The sequence below is a fragment of the Paroedura picta genome, chromosome 14 (genome assembly GCF_049243985.1).
Source record: "Paroedura picta isolate Pp20150507F chromosome 14, Ppicta_v3.0, whole genome shotgun sequence".
Taxonomy (NCBI): domain Eukaryota; kingdom Metazoa; phylum Chordata; class Lepidosauria; order Squamata; family Gekkonidae; genus Paroedura; species Paroedura picta.
In genome coordinates, this window is record NC_135382.1 from 29560359 (window position 1) to 29586344 (window position 25986).

Sequence of the window (25986 nt, forward strand, 5' to 3'; positions counted from 1 at the left end):
TCAGGTAGTGAAAAGTGGGGTATAAAAACAGCTCTTTTCTTCTTCTTCTTCTTCTTCTTCTTCTTCTTCTTCTTCTTCTTCTTCTTCTTCTCTCTGACAAATCTAACCTTTATGACTCAAAAACTGTCCGTAAAAATGTCTTTGTCTTAAGTTGCTACTGACTTTTGTTTTACAAAACCTATTATTTAGGTGTTAGGAAGAAAAGACTGTGTAACATGGCAAACCTGGAGAAAGCCAGATTCAGATTCGTTGGATTTCTGTAAAACAGCTACGTTGCTCTCTATATTTTATCAGTGGTGGACAAAAAAACATTCCCCACTCAATGACCTGCTGTTTATAAACTCTCAGTTCATCTCACAGGTTTTTCTTTAAAAAAAAAACTATTCTAACTGAAACTTTCCTCACATTGTACATGACATAAACAAGTTATTGTGTGTTATAAAAGAGCCCGCGTGAAGGAATTCTCCAAGATAGGTGAAGATTCTGAGGGGAATGATAAATCAATAAGGAAATGCTTCTCTCAGTGGAAACTGCTTTTCAGCAATTTGAAGCCTGAAGATTGAAAAGATCTTAACCTAAGCAAAGACTTTTATTACCGTATTAAAACATATCCTACTGTCACAGCATGGGGTCAGTTCTGGTGGTGGAGAGAGCACAGCTTTGCAGTCATGCTGGGAGAGGAGATCCATATATGCACCCCCAACATGGCAGTGGCCAAGTCTAGCCCAGATTTCATTTTCATTAAAACTAAGCTGCAGTAAGAATTCAGTTTTTACTTCTCTTTGGTCCAATTATGTTTTCATCTACTGCTGCCAGTTCTGGGTTGAAAAATACCTGGAGATTTGGAAGGTGGAACCTGGAGAAGAGAGGCTTTGGAGAGAAGATGAACCTTAGCAGGGTAGAATGCCCTAAAATCCATCTCCCAAAGCAACCATTTTTTTTCTAGGGGAACTGATCTTGGTTATCTGGAGATCAGTAGTAATAGCAGGAGATCTCCAGGCCCCATCTGGAGGGTGGCAACCCTGAAAGCTGAAGAGTTCCACCTGGCACCATAACCACATTCCTTTCTAACTCTTGTTGGCATTGAAGGAAAGAAATGGAGTGGCAGTGTGGTATAGTGGTGAGACGAGGATCTCAGAGATCCAGGTTCAAATCCCACCTCTACCAGAGAAGTTTGTTGGCTGACCCAGAGCCATTTCTTTTCAGAAATGTTGATGTGGCTTTCGATGTCTTGTAAATGAACAAGAAATGGCACAGGCATGTGCTTCCCTTTATCTCAGTATTTGTGTTATTAAATTCAGCTTGGTGTGGTGGTTTGGAGCGCGGACTTCTATTCTGGTGAGCTGGGTTTGATTTCCTCCTTCTCCTCCGCATGCAGCCATCTGGGTGATCTTGGGCTCACCACAGCACTGATAGAGATGTTCTGACTGAGCAGGAATATTGGGGCTCTCTCAGCCTCACCCACCTCACAGGGTGTCTGTTGTGGGGAGAGGAAAGGGAAGGAGATTGTAAGCTGCTTTGAGACTCCTTCGGATAGGGAAAAGCAGCATATAAAAACCAACTCTTCTTCTTTTTCTTAAACCCTACTTTGTCCCCAGTGGAGACCCAAAAGCATCTTACATTGTCCTCTCTGGTAGAAGATGGAGAGGGGAGCAGCAGGGAGGCTTGTCCAACCTACAATGTGTCTATATCACTGGCCATGTGCTCTGGAAGTGATATGGTATTTAGGCAGAAAACTCTATGGTACATTTGACTTCTACCATAAAGTCTTTGCCAAAATACTGTGCTTTCATCCCCAATGATAGTGTCACTTCTGGGTCACATGGGATGCATGTAAACACATCCCTGCACTAGGGAGGATTCTCCCTCTTTTCCTCCCACCACCCCACAAGTCAGGTGATCAGTGGCAGGCAGGTGGGGCCTGGAATGGGTCCCTGCCTTCGTTTTATATTCACAACAACCTAGGGATAAAGGTTAGGCTGAGAATTTTTGACTGGGCCAAGGCTAGGCCACCAACTTCCATAGCTGAAAGGGGATTCAAACCTGTGTCTCCCAGATCCAGCCCTCCCAGATCCAGGTCACAATGCCTGTCTAAGGCAGCCAGCTCACCGGTTGGCCATCAGTAAGGGGGCCATCCGCTTCCGACTGCTACAACTTTGGAACTGTCGAAGCAATTTGTTTTCTGGATGCTGTACTCAGACAGCTCATTGATTAGAGTTTCCTAATTATTTTGAAGTGATGCTTAATGGAAGAAAATACTTTCAGGATTAGATTTGTCTCATTAGCAACCTGTACAGTTTCAATTAAGCCTACTCACTGCATCGCCAGCCCTACAGTTTGTCAACCTGCGATTTCCCTCTACAGTTCCCTCCTACATTTTGAATGCTTCCTCACTGATGGGCTTGCGTGCATTTTAATTGGCTGGCTTTTTAAATGCTGGCTGACTCGGTGTACTGTTTGCATTTTTTTTAAAGGGGGAAAGTGACCATTGAGAGCACACGGATGAGGAAAGAAGGTGTGGACAGAAAAAAAACAACAGGGGGAGGAAGAGGGCTTGGTGCTCACCAGTGGAAGAAAATCCAAACATGGTGTGATCCCACTCTATGACTCCTGCTGCTTTTTGAATAACCTGCCCAATAAAGTTTAGCAGAAGATGGGGTTTTGCAAGTGGATGGCCATCCTCTGTGAATTGTTACTGCAAAGACTCACCTGGCTTTCATGTGCATCACTTTGGCTTAGCTTAAGACAGCCCTTCTCAAATTTTTATCTACTGAGAACCCCCTGAATCATCCCTCAGGCTTCGAGAAACCCCAGAAATGGCTCAATCATGCAGAATAAGGTTGAGAATCATAGCCATGTCCATGTCCACCTGAGGCCACTCCCCTTCCTACCCCCTTCAGGCCCATCATTGGCCATTTTGGGACACACAGGTCAACATGACCATATATATGGCCATATCACCTGATAAGTGTTTAACAAATTTGAAAAAAAATATATTTAAAAAGTACTAACTCCCACCCATTCAGGGAACCCTTCCAAGGCCATCAAGAAACCCCAGGATTTCATCAAACCCTGGTTGAGAAAGCCTAGCTGAAGACATCAGACGTTGGAAACAAGAGGGACCACAGCGGCAGGGCTGGTGTCAGCATATGCTCAGGTGGGGCAGCTAATGGGGCACCGGGCTTCTGGAAAGACCCACTGACACTGCAGTTTGTTTGCAGATGTTTGTTTGCAAATGCTTCCCCATCCTTATGTCCAGGTTCTCACACTGTCCAGCACCATCAGGAAAAGGCTGCAATCAGGGCAGCTGGCCCTGAGGATGGGCAGCAGGAGAACTTGTGCCTCAGGTACGGATGGATGCACAGGCAGGTGGTAAGATAAATGTGTGAGTGCATGGGAAGTGGGATTCTGGGAATTTTTGGCCCAGGGCCTTGCAAAATCTAGAACTGGCTCTGCTCAGCTGAGTCTAATTCCATGGAGAAAACACAGCTGGCTTCTCCCAGGGAACAGGTCTCTATAGTCTCAGGAGGAGTTCTAATTCTGGGAGAGCCCTTGTAATACTGGGAGATCTCTAGGCACCTGCCAGTTTTGTTGGAAAATACCTGGAGATTTTGAGGGTGGAGCCTGGAAAGGAATGGCAGTTCCTCAGTAGGATGTGCCATGGTCTCCACACCCCACAGCAGCCATTTTTTCTACAGGAAAAGATCTGTCACCTGGAGATTAAATCTGGAGGATTTAGAACTCCATCAGGAGGTTGGTGACCCTGCCATCTATCCATCCCTTTCAGTCCATTCCCCATCTCTGCCATATTTATATTCCACCCTTTCTTCATGGAGGTCTAGGCAGGATTCATAGTTTGTCCCTTCCCTGTTTTCTTCTCGGAACAACCCTGTGAGGACAATTGGGCGACAAGAGAATGACTTGGTTCAAGTCATGTTACTGAGAGTGGGGGGAAAGGGGGACAAAAATTCTGGGGACCCTGGTCATTCTGAGGGACCATGAAGTCAACCAAGTCATATGCTTCCCTTCTGTAACATTTGGAGTGATGTGGTCTGGGTGGAGGGTGGACTCCTGCTGAGGTCTTCTCCTCCCAAAAGCTCGCCCTACCTATGCTCCACCCCCAAATATCCAGGAATCTCCCATCCCAGATTTGGCAACCTTATGATACATAAAGAGCACAGACTGGTAGGTTTTTTTCATGGGAGTTCAGCATTGCTTCAAGATGCAGCTTTTTGCCTAAGCCACAATTCCGGTCCCTTTTGAATGTGTATTTTTTAAGTCAAGGGGGGAAATAGAGCATAATCCTTCCTTTTGGCTCCTTTCCAGCTTTCCAACATCAAATAATTTCGGTTCAATACTATGCTTTCGGGATTTACCTTGAGAGATTTGATTTAACAGCAGCCGTCTCAGTCTCAACCCTCCGACGTGGTTAAAGAAGCAAAGAGGGCCGATTTTATTTTTAATTAATTTTTATAAGGATTCTCATTCGAGGTCTCTCTCCCCTTGGTTCCTTTCCATATGCTCCTGACAGTCGTACATTAAGCAATTGTTGTAGTGCATTGTTGCTAACCTTGTCCTATTGTCTTTTTGCTCAGTTAATTCTCTGGCACAACCTTGAACATTTCTGAAAACCTTTGTGGGGGACAACATTATGTCTTTGTCAAGCACTCATAATGTGATGGATCATGGTGCTTCCGTGCATCTGTTCTTTGGCTTTCCTTTATGTTTTGCATTTTAATTCTGAAAGCTCTTCCCTTGTCTTGCTTTCCTGCTTCGTGCTGTCAGTGCATAATATATGTGTGCAAGCAGGGGCAGTCCATTCCCCTTCTCCCACTATTTCCTTATTTCCCTCTTCCCCTTCATTGGCAGATCCTATCAACATCTCCTATTTCTCTGCTTTTTCCTTTCCTTCCCAACCTTTATCAGCCCCCAGTCTTCAGTTTTCACTCCATCCCTCTCCATGACAGCCTGTCCTGGGGAAAGCTCTGCGTAGTTCCAGCTCAGCTGGGCCCAGTGTTGAAGTGGGGAACCGTCACTTCCTTTTTTCTCCCTTCCTACACTATTGGGTGGATCAGACTCATGTCCAGCCCAAGCAGAGACCTGAACCCAACTCTCCCTGGTCTGACATTTTAACCATAATGTTACAAATATTAAGAAAAAAGATGATCTGGCTCCGAGATTCATGGGGGCTACAGCATGCATGGCGTAAGTAGGAAGAAATACCTTCTGACATGTATTGCATTTCCTTCCGGTTTTCCTACTGATAGGGGCTGCAAGATTTATAAGCCTTCCACAAGAGTATGTAGGTGTTTTCTTCATAGTTTATGATTCCATTACAATTGAGACTTCACATAAGCCATAATCCTCTGCTTGATAGACTTGGCCAGCCATAGAGCTTTAATCAAAGTTCTGTATACAACATTCAGGAGCGTGCTCAGAATTCAAGTTCAGCAGCGATGGGAAATCCAGAAGAAAAAAGTCTGGAGAACTGGAGATTAAAATAACCCTAATATCAAAGGAACATTAACTCTAACCAATGAGATAGGAGGAATGGTAGTAATTTACACATTTAGCCATATAATCAAGCATTATTTTATTCATCACAAAGGATCATATGAAATTACCTTGCACCAAAACAGATCATGGAACGATCAGCAACTGATGGCATTCTTCTGAAGTCCTGAGTTGATCAAACTTTGGCCCAGTATCTGCTAACCTGGCATCTCAGCTACAGATTCCAGGAAATTAATCTGGGTCCTTCTTTATGCAAAGCAGGTACTCTGCTGCTGAGTCACGATGGTGCTATATAGACTACTGATCCATCTAGCTCAATACTGTTTCCAATCTTGCTGAGCCTGTGAAAACTAGAATTCTGAGAACTGGTGGCTAGTGCCACCATAGAATGGCTGCCACCATCGCATAGCCACCATAGTGATCTGCAGCCAATCTGAAAATATTTGCAGACTGTAAGCCCAGCGTCTGCCTAGGATAGCTCCCCAAAGACAAAACAATGATTCTTCCGGTGGGCTTCCGAAACACCTTCTATTCCAATTTGGTGGAGGAAAGCCAGGACTTCAGATACCTGACGAAATATGCATGCACACAAGAGCTTATACTGTGAATAAAACTTTGTGGATCTTAAAGGTGCCTCTGGATTCAAACTTTGGCCTTTTCTACACTAATATTTTCCTTCACTTTCACAGTGTAGGGTTTTTTTTCTTCTTTCTTTCTGCATTTCAGTTCACTTTTCAAGTGGATGTCCACTGGGGTTCTGCATTGATTTCCCACTCTTCAGCATTCAGTTCACATTCTGTTTGCTGTTTCTCCAGGATTTTTAAGAGTGCTTTTGTGGTGGTATTTCCCCTTTCTTCACCCCCAAGCCAAAGTTAATTAAAAAGCATAAAAAGTCTGTAGGAGTTTTTGTCCCTGCCCTTTTCACACATCTGCGAGGCCAGTCCTCCACTGCCCGCATTGAGATTGGTCCTTCTACTCTGTGCCACCCCCCCTCCTCCCCTCATTAGTGTATCATCTGCACTGGCATTCCAGTCCATTTTTTAAATGTTTTATTTTATTTTTATTTATTTACATCAGGCTAATAAGTCTAGTGAAGAGGCACTTGGAGAGAGAGAGGAAGTAAGAAACCTAGAAATAACAAGTTAATAAATGTTCTCGTACAGTTAAATTCACATTCCCATAAGCATAGTTATACAAATGACAGCAAAATCAATTGGAAAAATAGCACCATTTCCAATTAATTTTAAAAGGGTATGTAAGACACAAGTACTACTTATAACTCAGTAATAATGCGTTCCATGAAAGAACAAAAACATCCATGAACTAATGTTTCCATAATGAATTCATCTCAACCTTTTGTTCAACTTACACATGGAAAACCTCTACTGTTATTTAAAGGCCTAGGCTGTTCCTATGACTGCCACCTTTAGGGTGGAGTCTCTGGTAGAGAGCCAGTGTGGTGTAGTGGTTAAGAGCAGTGGACTCTAATCTGGAGAACCGGGTCTGATTCCCCCCTCCTCCACCTGTTTGATTCCCCATAGCTCCTCACCTTCAAACATGCCCTTCTTCACCCACTGCCTGAATTGTTGGGGTCCAAGTAGTGCCATGCTGAAAACTATTTCAGAATGTTCTGACATACATCCGACTCCAAAAATCTCCATTACTTCTAAAAATCTAAAGCACAAGACCTGTGGAATTCCTCTGAATGACAATCAAGATATTGAGATAAACAGTGTCAACACCTTGACCCACTTTCTCGTTTGTTCATTCCTTCCACCTCCAGACTACCTTTGCCATTTTCAGAGGACATACATCTGGAAAGGGATGTGCACAGTGGACCCCATCTAGGGGTAGAGCCATCTAGGGGTTCACCTATCCAACACCAGTGTGGTCAATGGATGGATCTCCAGGGAGAGGGGTTCTGGAGCCCATGTAGAAGAAGAAGAGTTGGTTCTTATATGCCACTTTTCCCCACCCGAAGGAGACTCAAAGTGGCTTACAGTCACCTTCCCTTTCCTCTCCCCACAACAGACACCCTGTGGGGTGAGTGAGGCTGAGAAAGCACTGATATCACTGCTCAGTCAGAACAGTTTTATCAGTGCTGTGGTGAGCCCAAGGCCACCCAGCTGGCTGCATGTGGGGGAGCGCAAAATCGAACCTGGCATGCCAGATTAGAGGTCTGCACGCCTAACCACTACACCAAACTGGCTCTCAGGAACAAAGCTGAGTGGTCAGAGGATGGGGTCGTGGGGCAGAGCCATCAGAAAATAATAATTATAGGGTGAACAACTTTCCATCAGCAGGAAGCAGAGGGATGCAGAAAGGTCAGCCAAAGACATCTGCAGTGGATCAGGCAGGCTGTTGTTTGAGACTTAGAAAAGCCTGAGCTGAAAATGAAAGTGAAATTGGCTGCAAGCCTAGCGCCTATTCCCCTTGCCTTGAAAGACAACAAAGGATTAAAAACTAGCTTCAGTTCTCTCCCTTATTAGAGGGGGATTCAACTGGCAATTGGCCCAAAGAGGGAAAGTTCTTATCAGGCCAATGAAAAACTGACCAGTTGGTAATCCTTAACAAGGACTTTGTCTGGCTAACAGTGTGATCCTAAACAGAATGACAGCCTTTCCAGCCCATTGACTTCAATGAACGTAGTGGGGGTGACTCTGTTTAGAATTGCACAGAACTTCAGGGTCGTGTGTAGCCCTGGTCAAGATATTTAGGGGTGGGCAGTAGCTGTGAGGGAGGGCCACAGCTCAGAGGTACAGCATCTGCCTGGCATCCAGAAGGTCCCCGGTTCAAACACCAGCATCTCCAGGTAAAAGAGTCAGATCAGAGGCTATTTGAAAGACCTCTGCCTGAGACCCTGGAGAACCGCTGCCAGTCTGTGTAGACCGGGGATAGTCAAACTGCAGCCCTCCAGATGTCCATGGACTACAATTCCCATGAGCCCCTGCCAGTTGCTGGCAGGGGCTCATGGGAATTGTAGTCCATGGACATCTGGAGGGCCGCAGTTTGACTACCCCTGGTGTAGACAATACTGATTCTGAGGAACGGATGGTCTCGTTCACCATAAGGCAGCCTCATTCATCCATGTGTTTGTACGTGTTCATACGTTTGCACAAACCAGAGAGAAGAGCTCTCTGATGGCTGCTGTTAGCAAAGCACAGCAATAAACTCTGGGATACAGAAGGAACAAATTGTTCTCCTGCGTGGTTATGCTTGCTTAGCAGCTGATAGCATCAGGCCACGCACATGAAGAAAAAAAAGAAAAAAGAAACCAACATCTTTTCTCCCCAATAAGTTCTCAGTAGAGAGAATAAGCTACGTATCAATGAAGCTGCCTGGGAGAGAAAATTGTCACAGTAATTTCGAAAAAATGTCAATCACCCCAAGCTCCTATTTTCCCCAGAATAAACAGAGATCTATCCGAATAATGGCGGGTTTGGTATTTCGCCTGCTGCGGTTGTAGAATGCACGTGTCATTCTGAGTTTCTCAGATAAAGGTTATTGCTGGGCACCAGGTAGGATATCTGGGGATTCTTCCGAAGCTCAGGACTGGAGCAGGAGCAGAGGTCAGTAGTAAGTGGAAGACTGAACAAATGACGGGGAGCGTGGTTGGTTTTCATGCTCTACGCTTGAGGCTCATTACTGCTGTGAATTTTTATCTTGACACTTTTTAGAGGCTGGAGCTTTTCGGAGCATGTGGCCACAGCTGCCTGGCAAGGAAATACCTATTACCAGAAAGTATGAGTTATATGCCAAAGCTCAAAATTACCCAGATCAAAAATTCTCCTTGAACAAGCCTATTTCAGAACTCCTACGGGGTCTGAAAGCACAGTTTGCCATTGGCTTTCTTTCTTACTGAAGTCCTTTGAGACACTATTTCTTTTTTGGGGGGTGGGCTTTACTTTTTTCCCCTCCTGCTTAACTCTAAGGCATATAACCTCGCAGGCACTTTTCTGTGTCAAATCTATTTCGCGCCCATTATCAAGTTCTACAGGGAAGAATCAAGCGCCAAGTCACATAATCTAATAGGATCAAAGGAATGCTGCTTCGGATCAGCTGGTCGAAACCTGCCGGTCAGAACCGCTGTGCCTGCCTGGAGAGAGGGCTTCATTGTTCATTTATTCAGATATTTATATCTCATTCCACCACCAACCCCCCTCCCCTCCCAGTTCAGATCACAAAGAGGCTTACAAAGCTCAAGAAAATATCATTTAATCAGACGCTTTTTAGAGGAAGAAACCTGGAAGAGGGAGATGGCACAGATAACATGAGGTCGCTTCTGGGTGGACCCTGGATAGTGACCATAGAATCATAGAATAATAGAGTTGGAAGGGACCTCCTGGGTCATCTAGTCCAACCCCCTGCACTATGCAGGACACTCACATCCCTATCACTCATCCACTGTAACCTGCCACCCCCTTAAGCCTTCACGGAATCAGCCTCTCCTTCAGACGTAACTAACTGCAGTGCTCTAGCAATTCCACCAGTCACAATGGCAGAAAACTGTAGCAATCTGGGAAAGTTCCTAGAACATCTTGGATAACACAATTCCCAGGTGTTCACCCTGGAATGATGGCGCAGCACCTGTTCCATCACCACACCCTTCCTTTCTCTCCCACTTGTCCATCAAGGACCACCACTGTGGGGGAGGGAACAGCCTTACTGCAGCTCCTGGGCTGGTCCTTGATCCTCTGAGGCAGCTCACTCAGGGCCACAGGAGTTGTTCTGCCAGATCGACATTCATGTAGTCGATAGAGTTTAAATATGCAAAAGAGCAGAGCACCAGGATGCTCAAAAGAATATAATTACGCTACAAAGAGATGGAAATTTAGTAGAGAGAGAGGCTCCCAACACCCTAACTGTTCTATTCTGCATTCATTCATATATAATAGCGTTTCACATTACAATGCTGTTAAAATCATGGCTGCTGCTATTTTTTTCTCTTAGAGTTAGCATTGTAACACAATAATTCCCTTAAAATGTTTCAGGGGGAGGGAGGGGGGGAGGGAGGGAGGATGGCAACAAAAGTGGCATTGGAGGGGGATGGGGTGCTAATGGTGGCTGCGACAATAAAAACCCCTAATGTCAGTATTTCCCCACTGGATAGCCCCAAATTAGGACCTACCTCAAAAATGAAATCAATGAATCTAGGGATTTATTTGTTGCACAGTAAGCAAGCGGTAAATTTGGATCTATACCAAGAAGGCAGATTTATATGTGGAAATGGATGCTAATTTTGACTTGACAAATCCTGTAGGCATCACTAGTGCAGAAACAGGCCCAAGCAAAATTGTTTTCCATCCTTACAACTCATCATACAGGATGTCATTCAACAGACTTGTACAGTGGCTCTTGCTTTAGTTACTTGGAGCTGTGAATTGTAAGTTTCGGAAGCCTACGTAAGGATGTGTGTGTATGTGTGTGCATGCACATGTATTTTATACACCCAACAAACAGAACTCTTTTACGGGAAGCCAAACATGGGTGTTCTAGTGGAAGAAGCAAAGGGCAATATTTCCTGCCTGGTCAGTTGGGAACTGAAGTCCTGCAAAGCCAGGAGCCAGCAGAGGTGACATCAAGGTAGACAAATCAACCTGGCGTTCCACCCCAGGCAGGCTTTGAGGTGGTGCCAGCGATCCAAACTGAAACAATGACTTTTTTGTGACTAGAATATTACTGATTAAACCGCCCTGGGAGTTCTTGCAGGTTTCCGTTGCTGGTAATTCAATATACGTTTTACTGCCTCATTACTGCCAATTAGAAAAGCCTTTTGCTTTAAAAAATTTTATTGGGAGCTGATGAAGAACAATGCAAACTTTCATGAAGGGGAGCATTAATTAGGCCTTTTTGAAAGCGGGGGCAGGGGACAATGCACACACATTACAGTTTTCTCTTTACCTTGTCATAGTCCTGAAGCAGTAATGCAATCCCAATTGCAGAAGAAACCTATTTAGTTTTGAGTTTTTTGTTTTCCCCAGTTCCCGCCCCCCCCCTACCAGTTCTTTTGGGACCACTTTTTTGAGAAACCAATTTGAAGACAGTTTTTCACTCATGCATAATGTTTCTCTCTGCTTTCTTTGTCCTGCTATCTCCCACCCACCCCCAGGCCACTGTTTGATTATTGGATAGTCACAGTCAAACCACTTCTCCTCCCCTGCAACCTGAAGACCTCTCTCTCTCTCTCTCTCTCTCTCTCTCTCTTTCTTTCTTTCTGTCTTTGAATGGCACTAAAAGAGTGATACATCACTGGGGCATTGTAACAATAGGCTTAGCAGATTCTCTGAATTCCTAGCTTTAATTTTTTTTAAAGTAAGGTTCTATAAATTTCCCTCAATGAAATACGCCTTCTTCTTTTATCTTCATGCGGGAAAAGGATACTTTAAAAAAATGTAATCTGGCAATTCAGAGAATCTGCTAAGCCTATTGTTACAACACTCCAGCACTATATCTCTATTACAGTACCTCTAAAATATGGGGGGGTTGTTCTGTGACACCATGATGACACCAATAATGACATCACCCTCCCTTGAAAATCCTCATTATTGAAGACAAGTGAAGAAAGTACTAATGCAGAAGATTCCACACCTGTGAAAAAGCAGAAAGAGTGCCGAAGAACCATGCTCAAACTGATGCTAGTGTTTGCAGGTTGTCTCTCAAGGAAGTCCAGATTAAGTTGAGCAAGCAAGAAACCCCTGAATTGCTGGGCTTATGTTAAAGGCCTATAGTCGACCAGTGACTCCTGGCCTTCCTACGGATTCACGATGAATGCATCTGCATATTTACCACCATTAAACTCCGCTGTAGCACTATACCCCTCTGCCACTGCCAAGATGGGTAGTGTTCCTATCCCTGAAGGATAATGTTAGAGGAAATGATTTTAACTGGCCTAAAATACATTATTTTTAAATTAATCACTTACATTTGATTGTTTTGTTTATTTCTGTTTTACTTACTGTATTCCTTAATGCTGCCAACTCAGATCTACCTGTTTCACATCTACACATTCCTTCCAGCAACCCAAGCCACGTGTATTCTGTTAGATCCGTGGGTTCAGAGGTGTACACGGACACTGGAAGTGATTTGAGCTCTTCATGGTGACCCCAGCATGGTACAAGAAGAACTGAACTGAACTGAACCGAACCAACAATGCCCCCCCCAAAAAAAAACCCAACTTATATACACAAGCAAACAATGGATCTTCCAGCCAGTGTGCTATTGATCAGTTTCCATTTAAATCGACTGTATCCCACAGATGGGATTTAGCCGTGTATTGGTCAATTACATTGTAAGCTTTGATCCTGCCTTGAACCTCAAGCTTGGATGCTATGTCTATAGACACAACATATACACTTTCTAGTACTTCTTGGCTCCTGCTCCATATCTCTAACCACCAATATGTAATTGAATTCAATTAAAAGTAATTCCCTCCCTCCATCTTTGTTTCAAAGCTCAGATTCAATGTATTTTCAGCTGGTCGTCTGTCAGTCTTGTCTGGCTTAATGGATTCAGCCAGCTTTTCAGGCTCCTCCAGTTCCCCTCCTTACTGCAGCCCTCCCTCCCCATGGCTTTTGTCCAAGAAAGTCCTGTGACCCTCACCAGTCCCCTTTTTAGCAGTAGAAATGCTGGCCAGGTCCAACCCATTAATCAATTAACCTGCAAAGGCAGACAGAGAGAAAGAAAGAAAACCTGCCTTTAATCTCGCCCTTTTGTGCTTTGCTAAATGTACCCTCCCTGCATGTATGATTATTTACAGTGCAATCCGGAACGGAGTCACACTCTTCCAAGTGGTAGTTAGAAAGTTGTAGCTCTACACAGGCAAAACTGAATCCAGTAGCACTGAATGGGATTAATGAATACATGTTTCCCAACACGAATTCAACAAAATACCCTGAGCATGCATTTGCATTTCCAAGTCCTGTCTCCTGTCTAGAATTTTCTGGGCAAGCTGAGCTTAAAAAAAATAAAAATAAATAAATAAATAAATAAAAGTAGTCCCCTGGCATCAGTATAATCTTACTTTTCAGACTGACCACCATTTCCTGCTAAGAAAAACAAACTGGGAACAGTGATTTTCCCACCCCTGCAAAATTCCCCACCATTATAAAATCTACGGAACATCTAACATGCCTGACTGCAGCCACAGGAGAATTTCTGTAAAGAGTGTTTATATGTTTTCTTTGTCATGCCCATAATTATGAACTCCAGAGCCTGCAAGTCACTCACCAGGGGATGCTACAAGACTGCCTGCCTGCAAGGAGTCATTTTTTAAAAGTTGGGCCGAGGCTGGGAGAAGTTTAATAATGACTCATTAAAGCAGGGGGTATAAAAATGGAGGTGCTTGGAGAATCATAAAGCCAAAGGTTCAGGATGGTAATGGGAAACGGATGAAGTGTTGCATGGCAGTAGAGGTTGATTGGATACTTCAGGGCTTATTCTAGATGTTAATTGACCAAGTCGAGAATCACAGACTCATACTGTTGGAAGGGGCCATATAGGTCATCACGTCCAACCCCCTGCTCAATACAGGATCAGCCTAAAGCATCCAGGATAAGCATCTGTCCTGTCATTGCTTGAAGACTTCCAATGAGGGGAGCTCACCACCTCCTTAGGCAGCCAGTTCCGCAGCAGAACTACTCAGACTGTGAAAACATTTTCTTGGTATCTAGCCAGTACCTTTCTACGCATACTTTAAACAGGATCAGCCCTGGTCAGTATTTGGATGGGAGACTTCCAAGGAATACTGGGGCACTACACAGAGGTAGTTGGTGGCAAACTACCTCTGAACAAGAATAGAATAGAATAATAGAGTTGGAAGGAATCTCATGGGTCATCTAGTCCAACCCCTGCACTATGCAGGACACTCACATACCAATCGCTCATCTACTGTCACCTGCCATCCCCTTGAACCTTCACAGAATCAGCCTCTACATCAGATGGCTATCTAGCCTCTGTTTAAAAATTTCCAAAAAATGGAGAACCCACCACCTCCCAAGGAGGAAGTACACATACTTTAAACAGGATCAGCTCTGGTCAGTATTTGGATGGGAGGAATAGGTAGCAAAGACTGCTATGGGGCTAACAGGCTTCTTAGAGTTATTTAAATGGTCTTTCTTATAGTTTAACATCACAGGAAATGACATAGGGTCACCCATATGCCAATCACCCAGATGCAAACCATACACTGATTTATGGCAGAGCACTAAAAGATCCACAGGGGGCGCTCCTGTATATATTTATTACTTATCATAGGCAACAATGGGTGTTTGGACCATTTTCCGAAGTGTTAAGCTGTATATTTTCAGTTAAGCAAATGGGCTTTCTCATGCTGGCTCTTTATTCATCTCTTGCTCTGAATATTGAAGTGGCCGGGCTCTTTAATTATAAAAGGTCACTGGTCTAAACCCTCCCAAGGGATGAGTGAACGGACCACATTCCTTTTCTTTTTTATCTCTGTTTATATTTGGTCAGTGGTTTCAAAGGAAAAAGGGGGACTTGGCAGTCAAAAGAACAGCAATGAAGAATTTGAAATCACCCCTTGCCCAGCCAAAAAACAACATTCCAGTCCATCCCTTGCTAATTTTTCTCTGTAGTTTGTAGAAGAGTCCAGTAGCACCTTAAAACCCAACCAGTCTCCAGATGGGACCTGGGGATCCCCCAGAATTTCAACACATCTCTAGAGCACGGAGAAGTTCTGCTTTAGAGAATTGATGTGTGTGGGCGGGTGGGGGGTGGATTATTCTTCTCACACCCTCCAGGCCTATCATTAGCCATTTTGAGAGAGGAGACAGGTTGACATTTGGGTAATCCTTCCAGGGCCATGAAGAAACCCCCCAGGGCTTCACGAAACACTGGTATAAGAGTTCAAGAGACCTTTCATCCAATACCAGGCAATTTAAAAGGTATCTGATGAAGGGGGTTCTGACTCTGTGAAGCTTCTGCTCTGGAAATCTTGTTATCTCTAAGGTGCGACTAATTTCTCTCTGTGTTGTGATGATTTTCATAAGAGAGAGCGCAATGTTAAGTCTCCACCGCCCGCAAATCCTTGCCGTGTAAAGTAGTCCAGTCCAAAACCAGCTTTGCCATGTGTCTAGGCTCTGCCTCGGGCCATGCAATTGGCGGGCGTTTGTTTAACAACTGTTTCCAGCTACATTTGTCCTTCCGTGATCTGACAAAATGGTGTCTGGGACAAGAGGGAAACGAGGGGGAAGCGGCAGCTGGTTCCTTCGAACCACCTGCGAGGTCAGCGTCTGGGATATGTATCCCATCTGGTCCACGAAAGCTGAAAACTAGATCTTTTCCAGCCAAACAAGCTTGACAGATTTTTTTTTTCTTTGATGCCCGGAGGGAAAGCCAAATCACCACTTTAGCAGAGTTTTTCTTTAATGCATAAAAAGCACATTCTGTTTCCTAATAAATGAATGCTTAAGAGCTCATGTACCCCATGCAAAGAACTTCCCTTCCTTCCCCTGCATCAAGGAACAAAAAAAACCCCTTGACAGCCATCAATATTTCTTGGCAGGTTCGGTGACAGAAGATCCTCCTCTTGCTCTGCCCAAACATTTATTCGTGTCATCAGGTGAACTTGGGTGGTAAGACTTAACAGGCAGATAACAAGCCTGCTTGGAAAGCAACCTCCGAAACATGAAAGACAATTAAATTCTGGGTGTTTACAAGGGAAAATCTGCTGTAAATAACCATGTCAATTGGATCCAACTGTGAGAAGCTTGGATTGGAATATCGATATGCACTGACTGTGAAGGGGAGAGAACAAAAAGAAATCAGTAGGAAAAGGCTAGAAAATGAAGCAAATGGAGAAAGCAAGAGGGAGGGGGGGAAACATGGAGCTATAGAAACAGCATTCAAGGTGGAGGTCAAGAATGAGCTTGCTTCCCAAACTTTTCTTGAATACGTTCCTCTGTAAATTCTAACGTCGGATATTCACGACGGAGATTGAAGGTTCTGAATTTTGGAATGTTCGCGCTATATAATTCATAGATGTACATGGCATCATTTGGAACTACCTTGGCCCTTAGTGCATGATCAGTAGGCACGTAGAATGAAATTTCAGTCCAATGGCACCTTTAAGACCAACAACAATTTATTCAAGGTGTGAACTTTCATGTGCAGGCACACTTCCTCAGACAATGGAACAGGGTTCATAAGAGTACAGATATAAGGAGAGAGTAAATTAGTAGCAAATTAGTAAACAGCATCATAGAGACATCCACAGATATGCAGCATGAGTAGGCATGTAATTCAACAACTATGTAGGAGCTATGGAGCCCTCGCTCTACTGGTAGCTTGCATAGCAATTTGTGGGGGAAAGACCAGATTCTAGAATTGAATGGTTCTGAAAGGGGAGGAGAACCTGTTGCTCTCAACATAGAGCATCAGCAGGTCATGGGGCATGAGCCACTGTTAACTAGACTGGTCAGTGCTTGGATGACAGACAGCATCAGAACTTGACAGGGGAAGGGCCGGTTCAGTTTCAGAAAACTTTTATTCGAATAAAATTCAAAGTGCACGTGAGGGAGGGGCCATGACTCAGTGGCAGCATATCTGTTTTGCATGCTGAAGGTCCAAAGTTCAAACTTTGGCATCCCCAAATAAAAAGATTGTAAATAAGAGCTGCCTTCTCTCAGTAAAAGTTAGCTTCATGTGTGCACACGTATCCGTGTTGTCTTTACCATCATGGGGCAAACATGAAATATGAACAAAAAAAGATGCAAGAATTGTATGGTCACATAAGATGGATGTGAAAATATCAAACATTAAACCATATGTTTTTGAATTTTCATTGTTTTTTAATGTCATATTTATGTCAAATGAAATATGACATAATGAGACAAAAGTGTTGGCTTTTAAAGTTCTGAAATCATCCCAAGAAAACAGAGATATTGCAATGCAGTGCTGGAGTGTTGTGCTTGCTGCCTGCAGCCATGCCGTACAGCAGGGGTAGTCAACCTGTGGTCCTCCAGATGTCCATGGACTACAATTCCCATGAGCCCCTGCCAGCAAACGTGGCAGGAGCTCATGGGAATTGCAGTCCATGGACATCTGGAAGACCACAGTTTGACTACCCCTGCTGTACAGAACATGGCTCACTAGTGAAGCAAGCACCTCGTGCCCAACCACCTGGATTTTTACAGATCGTGTCTCCTTGTCCTTTAAATTTTGCTGGTCGACAATTACTTCCGTAATAGATTTCCAACTGCATTTTTCGTTGCATATCTTAAAGCTTTTCCCTGTGGCTGTCGCGTAAGTTGTTTTCACATCAATAAATGGTTCAGCTTTCATTTGTGATGGTTTACAGCTGATATTTGACAGTAATGCATAGGTAACAACGGATTTCGGTAGCTGACATGCAGCTATGTTTTGTTTTCAATAGTTGGTCTCTGACAATTGCCTATGTGGCACAACGATTGGAGTTTCAGACTGGGGTGCAATGTTCCCTCTTCCACTGCCCCCCACTGAGTGGAGCAGTTCACACCCTAAGCAGAACTGCTGTAATCTTAAAACGGGCAATGGGTAGTGCAAGACCCTGTGTAGGTCCAGATTACTGCCAAGCTGGGCCTCTTGTGTTAATGAGCAGCTGCCCATGTGCATTGCTTAGAGCAGGGGTAGCCAAACTGTGGCTCTCCGGTTCCCCATGAACTACAATTCCCATGAGTCCCTGCCAGCATGGACAACTGGCGAGTCACAGTTGTGGCCACCCCTGGTTTGGAGGGAACATAGCTGGGGAGTCTTAGCTTCTCACCCCTGTTCGGCCACCTCCTTTGCTAATTGTGTGATCCTATGCAGAGTCATAGAATCCTCTTAAGAGCCTCTTGGGGCGCAGAGTGGTAAGGCAGCAGACATTCAGTCTTAAGCTCTGCCCATGTGCATTGCTTAGAGCAGGGGTAGCCAAACTGTGGCTCTCCGGTTCCCCATGAACTACAATTCCCATGAGTCCCTGCCAGCATGGACAACTGGCGAGTCACAGTTGTGGCCACCCCTGGTTTGGAGGGAACATAGCTGGGGAGTCTTAGCTTCTCACCCCTGTTCGGCCACCTCCTTTGCTAATTGTGTGATCCTATGCAGAGTCATAGAATCCTCTTAAGAGCCTCTTGGGGCGCAGAGTGGTAAGGCAGCAGACATTCAGTCTTAAGCTCTGCCCATGAGGCTGGGAGTTCAATCCCAGCAGCTGGCTCAAGGTTGACTCAGCCTTCCATCCTTCCGAGGTTGGTAAAATCCCAGCTTGCTGGGGGGTAAACGGTCATGACTGGGGAAGGCACTGGCAAACCACCCCGTATTGAGTCTGCCATGAAAACGCTAGAGGGCGTCACCCCAAGGGTCAGACATGACCCGGTGCTTGCACAGGGGATACCTTTACCTTTACCTTTATGCAGAGTCAATTCAGCCTATGACCAAGCTTTCAATAGGCTTAGGCGGGACTGCACATAGGCTTGCACTGTAAATGACCTTGAACCTGTCAGCTTAATCTCCCACACGGAGTTGCTGTATGAATAAAATGGAGACAGAGTAAGCAGCATTGAAGGTGGAACAGAATAAGCACAAGCCTCAAAATAAATCAAAGGATGAATACCTCTAAAACTGTCAAGGTTTTGTAGAGACTGTCACAAAGTCAGTCTAAATTTCTCCTTGAAGTTTCACGTTTCAGGTGTGAATGGATAAACAGGACGTCTTCATGCAGGGGTAGTCAAACTGCGGCCCTCCAGATGTCCATGGACTACAATTCCCAGGAGCCCTTGCCAGCATTCGCCAGCGAATGCTGGCAGGGGCTCCTGGGAATTGTAGTCCATGGACATCTGGAGGGCCGCAGTTTGACTACCCCTGTCTTCATGCCTCCTGACCATAAAATAACAGCCAATATTTTGGTTCTTTTGTACTCTTCAAACCGTGTTAGTACAACAAGAGGGACGTGGAATGGAAACTTGTGAGTTCAAGAAGCCGATCTGGGAGGCGGCAAAGGTAACAGACCGCCGGGGCTGTGTTTATTTGAACGTCGTTTTTTTCAGCCATCTGCCCCATGTCTTTGCGGGCCAGAAATAGTGTGTCCTTTCTGTCATGGAATGAAACACAGCTTAAGTCATGTAGGAAATATTTTCTTTAAAGTCTCCCTTCAGTTCTGTTTACTGAGCAGCAACGTTCGATCTGCTCTCCTTCAAAAGTAAATCATATCAACAGGCTACATATAATATAAACGCTAATATAAATATTTGCACAATTCTCCCAGCACTACACAATAGCAGGGATAATTCCCAGGATCGGCTGTCATTTCACATATGAATTGTGTTGAAAAAACAGCATTCCCCTTCCTCTATAAATCCAAGCAAGCCCTGGGCTACGTTCCCATCCCTGCCCCAGCCCACATGTTCCAGGAATATGCAACAGTCAGTCTAAGAGCAAAGTCTAAAACCAGTTTTCTCTGAGGGCTTAAAGTTTAATTTCTAATGTGCTTTCTCAAGATTGCAGGCCTTTTAATTTGTCTAATGGGATGACTGCATCAGCAAAGTAAAAGAGCGTGAAGTGGGTATATCACTTTTTATTCATAGATGTATTCCTTCCTTCCTTCCTTCCTTCCTTCCTTCCTTCCTTCCTACCTTCCTACCTTCCTTCCTTCCTTCCTTCCTTCCTTCCTTCCTTCCTTCCTTCTTGCCTGACTGCCTCTGCATCAATTTTTCCCATAACCCTGCTCACAGTATGTTAACAATAATTGTCCCCCTTAAGGGATTCTGCTCCAACGAAGCTTCGGGACTTACAGTTCTGTAAAGGAGGACCAGTTTCTGCTGATTTTCTCCCCTACTCCATATAGCTTCCTTTCAAAATACACCCAACTTACTGCATCCACATTTGACACTTAGGAGTAGGGTAGTCAGGTATGCTGTAGCCTAGCTAGCAGTGGGAGACTGGAGGGGAACATGGAGGGCAGAATCACTTCCTGGGAACACCTAGATGTGACACCATGCCTCTTTAGGAGCTGGAAATTCTGTGGTAAAACCATGGGATTTCTGGCAATCCCTAGAGAACTAATGTCATCTTGGGGTGTTCTTGGGAGTGACATCACACCATTGCAAACAGTGATTTTTTAAAAGTATATTTTTGCCTCACTGGACACAGGTGGGGCAGCGGAGGCTGGGGATGGGGGCTTGGCAGCCCTAATCAGGCACAGTAAAGAATTACAGGTCCAAAGGTTAGTGGGTTAGATCCAGCCAATTTTCCCATTCTATCGCACTTAATTTCCCTCCTTTCTAAAAAAAAAAAAAATCTATATGGTTTTGATCCATGAAGGCCCCATGATCTCCAGAACACCTTTCTTTTGTGGTCAGAGAAGAACCGTCCTTCCTTTTCCCCCAGCAGAAAAGCCAGTTGGATCCAGGCCAGCCTCTGATATCTCCAGTTAAATGAATATAAAATGGAAGAAAACAAGCAACATTGTCTCTTTCCTAATCTATTTCCCTAGTTAAACCATCTCAATCTTGTCTCTTCAAACCATAAAAAGTGTCCAATATAAAAGACTGAAATCAATAAGCATTGGCTATATAATACAGATATAAATTATCCGGAGAATAGTCAGATGATATTCAAGAGTGGAGGGGCTAAGTGGAGAATTCTGAGCCTCACTCCTCATTATTCTTCAGTGACTTGGAAGGAAAAGTTCAATTATATCATATTTTTGCTATAATCATATTTTGGGAGCAGAATTCTTCTGCTGAAATAACCCATTAATATTCACATTATTATAACTTTTTTTATATGCATTCATTTTTATGCTCATTTGGGATTTTGCCAAAAAAAAAAAGAGTGGGGGGGAGAACCGATTCAGATCTATGTTTGTGCTAATATATGAACTCCAGCTAGCAGTAATTTTATTTTCCATTTCCCCCTGCATGTGCAGGTCCAATTATTTAACAGCCATCATTTCAAACAAAAAAGCAGAAGCAAAGAACTAAAGTGAGAGCCTATTATTTACCAAGCGATTCAGTAATAAATATAGATAAGAGGAAAGCTGAAAACTAGTCTTATATATATATATATATATATTAATGGTTCTGACTCGAGTATGAAAGAGGGTGCCATTCAAAGGAAGCTCATTTGTCTATGGCTCTTCCAGGAGACCTGGAAACCTTGACATGGAATTGAATGTGATGGAGAAATCAATACATTCCATGTATAAGGTAGAATTCCATCTGATTCATTTGTGCATGATTATTCGGTACCAAGCGTTTGTCTATACCTGAAATAGGGGGTCATCTTTCAGACCAATTTAGTCTAGAATGCTTCGAATCTAGAACTTCAGAGATTCAACATCAGTGAACAAGCAGGGAATCCCAAGAAGGAGATCTTCAAATTTGGAAGACAATTTGAAGTTCCCCTTTTTGGGTTCCCCTCTTTGACATGTGCTTTGTTTGTCCAACCAGTGCACCAATGTAGCTTTTATTGACTCTCTGCCAAAAATCAATCTCCAGCTTTGCCTTACGTAAAAGACAACCTATTTTTGCTCTCTGCTCTACAAGGAGTGATGTGCTCTAATTAGGAGTGCCTCAGATTTCGAGGTGAACAGGTTTGGAAGGTGAACCTATCATTATTGTCATTTAAAAACTTGCTCGCCTACTTCATTTTAATGTAAGAGCCAAACGGTGGCCAAAGGAAGATGGGGGTGTGTATGGGGGACATCATGACTGCACGTTCCTACAAGGATGAATGGTGGTATCGCAGGGAAAGTCATGATGGCAGAGATCTGGCCTTACCACAAGATACCTGTTTGCACACAGTTTTGTTGGCTGTTAAAAATTGTAGTTTAAACCCCTCTTCAGCCTGGGACAATTTTGAACATGGTGCCACCTGAATTCCCCGCTGTGTCTGGTACAGATGCCACAGATGAGAAGCGAGCTAAACTCACGGCAAATTGAGATTAATGTGTGGTACGGTGCCAGTTCAGGAAAATTTTAACATGTTTTATATATGCCTGCAGGGAAAATACCAAAGAGCCTTTTCTCTTTTAATTCTGTCTATCACAATTCCATTCAGTAGAGTCTGAGTTGTTCCAAAGAAACTAAGCTAGCTGTACTACTCTGTCTCATTACTGCTAAAAGAAACTTCAAACAGACTTAATCCCTCCCCCCTTTACACATTCGTCCTTTGACCACTGTTTGTTTGCATTGCAGTGCCAGGTGCAGAATTGAACAGAAGTACAACTGTGTACAGAATGGTCAACAGGGCAAGGTTGATCTGTGATATCAGACCAGAAGCCTCATAGAAATATGAAGCAGAACAACTGAATATGCAACCATCAAGAAGTAGTATCACTGGCTTTCAGAACTTCCATATGACCTTACCTTGTTGGTAGTATGAATAAAATGGGAAAGTTCTGGTGGGTTCATAAATTTCCTAGGCTATATGTTTGCTTACAGTACTGTCTGTTGTTCATTTTCTATGCATGTACTTTGCCCACATTTATTTAAAAAAAAGAATTTGATGTGCATTTTACCCATTAGAATTAACTTGTACAGTTTGGGATGAATACACCTAGCCAAGAGTAGGAAACCCTGACAATCTATGTCAATAACAGTAACACCAGCCATTTTCCTAACAGAAAATGCTCCAAATAAGTGTATCCTAAGGCAAGGCTCAAAGAATCTCTTTTCCTGATTATTCATTCTGGAGTTGGCACAATGCAGCATTCAATTGCAACCAATGAGAATGTTGAAAGCATCCCCAGAGACAGGCTGATTCACACGAATGGCTTGTCTCTTGCCGCAGATGCCACACGGCTGCCTTGTTGATGACCATTGCATCTCAGTTGAATCATATGAATTGGACGCATCATTCTATTTTTGTTTGAGCCCAGATGGAACGTAGGCTCAGAGAACAACTTCCAAATTCATCACTGCTTGTGCCGTATTGATAGCGTGATGGGGAGACGCACAGGTTGTCTCCACTTCGGTGCCTCCTCCCATGTAAGGAAGGCAATTCACAGCATTCTTAAAATCTCAAGCGGCCATTCTGTGTTGCCAATGACCTTACGCTTGTGAAATGTAGTCAACACTATGCCACAAAGTGGCAGGTTTCTAGCAAGCAGGTTTCAATCTCTCTCAGGAAACTGAAATGACTTTCCACCCCTCCTCCTAGGTTGCCTGCACGTAGGCCAACAACCAGAGTCATAAGCAAACCCTCCTTTGAAAAGGAAAGAAATAGATCCTGGTTGGTAATTCCGTCCCATGACAACATTTGGTGTTGCTCAAGTTAGACAGCAACGTCCGGGGGTGGCGTAAGTCAAAGCTATTTCTCCCGTTGAAGGGTTAATGCATTTTCTAATTAAAAGCCTTTAGAGGCAGGCCCTCTCTGAGTTTTTAAATGGCATTTAACCCAGAATGTCGGAGAACTCTTGCGGGAGGGGGACAAAACCCTTCTCTTAAAACCAGTTTCCGTTGTTGCAGCTTAGTAATCACCGAGGGACTTTTATGATAACAACTCACTCAGTAATTAAAACAGAATGCAGCGGCCGGGCAAAAAAACGCCCAGACTTCGCGATGTTAGATGACAATTAGGGATGGATGTTCGAGCCACACTAATTACATACATTGCTTGCAATCAAGAGTCTCCACAGTGTGTTGTTACATGAAAAAAAATGCACTTTTGTTTCAATGCCGGATCCTTTGACGGCACATTCTCGCAGGGTTTTAGCTACAGCGGGTTTGGAAAGCTGGGGATGACATCCACATTCGGCCTGATAGTTCTGTTCCTAAGAAATGAGCAAATGGAATTTGTAGGCTTGACAGAATTGCATCAGGTTGTCCGGAAAGCAAAGCTACAGGGAGCATCTAGGAAATTACCATGGGGCAGTAAACAAAGGAAGAAGCGTGCATAGTCTGTGGTGTCATAGCTGACAGCACTGGATGGTTTTTCAATTGGGAGAGTGTCACATGCATGTGTAGGACTCAAAAATCTCGCCCAAAGATCTTGATCCCTAAATGGCACCAGTCAAGGCCAAATGTACATATGTGCTTGGACTCCCATGCATGTTTAGTATTTATTTACAAATTGTGTCCATTGGAATTCAGACACAACTTAAAGGAAAACCCTATTTACGAGGGTGAGTTCCCTGACAAATCGCTGCCCCATTTGCTCTTTGTGAGTCCCTTCTTCACATTTTGCTTGTATGAGCTATAGATGTGTCCGTTTTTGTGGATCAGCTCCCATCTATGACTAAAGGGAACTTAGATACCTGAGGACAGCTGTTGGTGGGTGCATGTCATTACCAGGTACATGAATACACAAGACACCCCAGAGAATATCCTAACTTCACTCACACCGGCATAATTGCAACAATTGATAGGTAACATAGTGTAAAACTTGTTGGTTTTTCTCCAAAAATATATTTGTTTAACCAGAAAAATAAATGTCATTTTTCCTTTAAAAATGAATATAACATGCTACAGATGGAATCCAGCATTCAACAATGTATCACAAGGAAGGCAAAGGATCCTTGGTTAGAAATGGGGTGTTACCAAAATATCTGTATTATCCTTGGTAAATGTCTATATGAATACATAGAGCAATTACACTTAATCACTATTAATGCTAAAAGAATCTTGTGATAACATTCATACTTGAGGTTTCCCAGTTGCTTGTGTCCAGTGGGAATCCCCTGTTCCCACAATGAAATCTCCTAAGAAACTGAAAACTGGGAGCAAAATGGCCCCCATGCTGATACTGTAGGAATTTCCCCAGTCTCTATGGTATTTCCCACAGAGCTTGGGGACATTCCTGAAGTGCTACTTGGAAGTGACAGCTTCTCCCCACTAATTCCACCCTCCCTAGGTACCACTCCCAAAATCTGGCATTTGCCTACGTAGTGTTGGGCACCCAACAATAGATGCCCACTTGTTAAAATAAATGGACAGGTGCCCAGGTTCTTCCCACTCCACTTTAAGAACAAACCTCTATGCCACCTTCTTTTTCTTATATCCAGTCTGTACGCACACATGGACTCCATTCTGCCTTCTCAGTTCCTAATCTACCATCCTATTTCCATGTCCAAGTAGGGCTGCTCTTGACTCCATTCCTACTGAGCCAGTAACCGAAAAGATAGCAGGGATTCCCTGCTTCCAGTCAACTCTCTGGGATAGAAATCTGAGCTGAGCAGGCCATTTATCTGATCGAGTAAAACTCTCTTTAAAACAAAATTAGTATCATCTCCAAACAGAGCCACTCCTGATTACTGTGGGAATTGAGTTAGCTTCTATACGGAACCTATTTAGACTCATCCTAATATTTCATTGTATTTTATTAGATCATTATAATTGCCCTGTAAATATATGATTATAAATAAAATTATGAAGATGCGGGTTGATCAGCAAAGTCTTTGGGAATTAATCTTCGTTTGGAAACGTTCAATTATTATCGGGATAAATAGCTCTCTGCGTTGCTCTCAAGGCAATGGCAAGAGAGAAGAGAGGCTACTTT

General features: G+C 43.8%; 1 long non-coding RNA gene across 1 annotated transcript in view; it reads left to right on the forward strand.

Annotated features, from left to right (window-relative positions):
* The window catches only part of LOC143824061 (uncharacterized), a 29016-nt gene extending 5933 nt beyond the window's left edge, over positions 1 to 23083 (forward strand). The window contains exon 3 of the long non-coding RNA XR_013226675.1: positions 22686 to 23083. This is a non-coding gene — a long non-coding RNA (uncharacterized LOC143824061). The remainder of the gene's footprint in view (positions 1 to 22685) is intronic.
* Positions 23084 to 25986: the final 2903 nt, after the last annotated feature.